The 1,767-nt window shown below is 36.9% G+C and overlaps 1 protein-coding gene across 1 annotated transcript in view; it reads right to left on the bottom strand.

The window, feature by feature from the left end:
* LOC121380138 (substance-P receptor-like) overlaps positions 1-1,111 on the bottom strand; it is a 69,973-nt gene extending 68,862 nt beyond the window's left edge. Inside the window, exon 1 of the mRNA XM_041508922.1 lies at positions 419-1,111. The gene's annotated coding sequence lies outside the window, so the exon portion shown is untranslated. The remainder of the gene's footprint in view (positions 1-418) is intronic.
* Positions 1,112-1,767: the final 656 nt, after the last annotated feature.

Below are 1,767 nucleotides of genomic sequence, written 5' to 3'. Positions count from 1 at the left end.
TATGGCTATATATAAAATAATACATAAATACATATATAATAAATATATATATTATATAAATATTTCTTTATGTCCAGTCATATCCAATATGTCCGTTTTCAACATCTATCTTTAAAATACTTTTATATCTTTGCGTTTGTTTAGCACACGTTTGAATTTCGCCATCATCGCCATATTAACGGAAAATATAATACAAAAGGCACTGTAAGTAATATATGTGTTTATGCTCAGTAAAAACTATTGCTATCTTTGTTTATTATATCTTCGTGTTTGTTTAACAGACATTTGAATTTCGCCCATCATATCATCGCCATATTAACGAAAAACATGATTTAAAAAATAAACTATAAATAATATGTACATGTATGTTGTTCATGCTTAATAACAACTATTACTAGTGTGTATATCTGTTACTTACTCGGAGACGGTCGCAGATCGGGTCGCCTTCGTGCGGTATTCCTCTCCGTAATTCTGAGTCGAGAACCGACGCCAGTGCTGCCAGAGCGAAGCAAGTAAGTGGTATCGTCTCCACGTTATCAATGCAAGGCTTTGCGTTCTGCTATAGGGGCCCGCGGTGTTCTATTAGTTAGCGGTGTGCTCGGTGCACCAACTAGTGTAAAGAGGATAACATTGTTGATGGCAGTCACACTGGACGCAGGGGTGAGGGAACGTGTGCCCATCAGTCATTGTCAAATCACCACTCATCACTAGAAACTAGTTCCTTTGCGGTAACACACGATCAGTCGTATTGCTAGACTACAAATATGTGTTACGGAATTCAATACACATTAGTTGGAGTTCGGGTTTTCCCTCTGTATTATATTTTTTTCTGATTTTGTTTTTTCTTTTACGTTAGTGGTGGACCTGGAGAGGATGTGTATCCTCATGTTGAAAAGTACGTTGTCATATTTAACACAAAAAAACCATATGTATTTATTGATGTACAAAATACTGGTAAAACCGTTACGTATTGTAAATTGTGAACGAATTTAGTTGATGGGGTGTGGGTTTTTAGTGGGTTGGGCTTTTCTGTTGCTGTTTGGGTTTTTTGTTGTTGTTGTTGTTGTTGTTGTTTTGCTGTTGTTTTGTTGTTTTGTTTTTTGTTTTTTGTTTGTTTTTTGTTTTGTTCTGGGGGTTTTTTGGGGGGGGGGGGGTTTTTTTTTTTTTTTTTTTTTGGAGGGGGGAGGGGAATATTTAGGGTAGCGCTAGATGGGTTTTGTTTTGTTTTGTTTTGTTCTTTTTTTGTTCTTTTTTTTTTTGGTCTTCTTTCTCTTTCTTGTTTTTGGAGTTCGGATATATTACAGTGTAGGTTTTAGTTTTAAAATACATTTGTTATCACCTCAAACTGGACGCAGGGTGAGGGAACGTGAGTCCATCAGTCATGTCCAAATAACCACTCATCACTAGAAACTAGTTCCTTTGCGGTAATACGATCAGTTGTATTGCTGGACTACAAATATGTGTTACGGAATTCAATACACATTGGTTGGTGATGATGATGATAACTAGTTTAACGTGCCCATATACCACTAGGGTTTCGAACACGCCCATCCCGAGTCCGACCTCCGATAAGATCGGTGGCCTGACTCGGGATGGAGGGGGGGGGGGGGGGGGTTGAAAATGGGCAGAATTTTGAAAATAGCAATTAGTAAAAAAAGGTTAATAGAATAAAAAAAAAAAAAAAAAAGGTTACAAGCCAAAAAAAAAAAGAATTGACTGCTCGGCCGAATATTTATATAATTTGGAGCATTTTAGAAGGACAGTCCA

This window comes from Gigantopelta aegis, chromosome 8 (genome assembly GCF_016097555.1).
Source record: "Gigantopelta aegis isolate Gae_Host chromosome 8, Gae_host_genome, whole genome shotgun sequence".
Lineage (NCBI taxonomy): Eukaryota > Metazoa > Mollusca > Gastropoda > Neomphalida > Peltospiridae > Gigantopelta > Gigantopelta aegis.
Note: the sequence above shows the minus strand (reverse complement) of the source record. Positions and strands in the feature narration are given on the sequence as shown.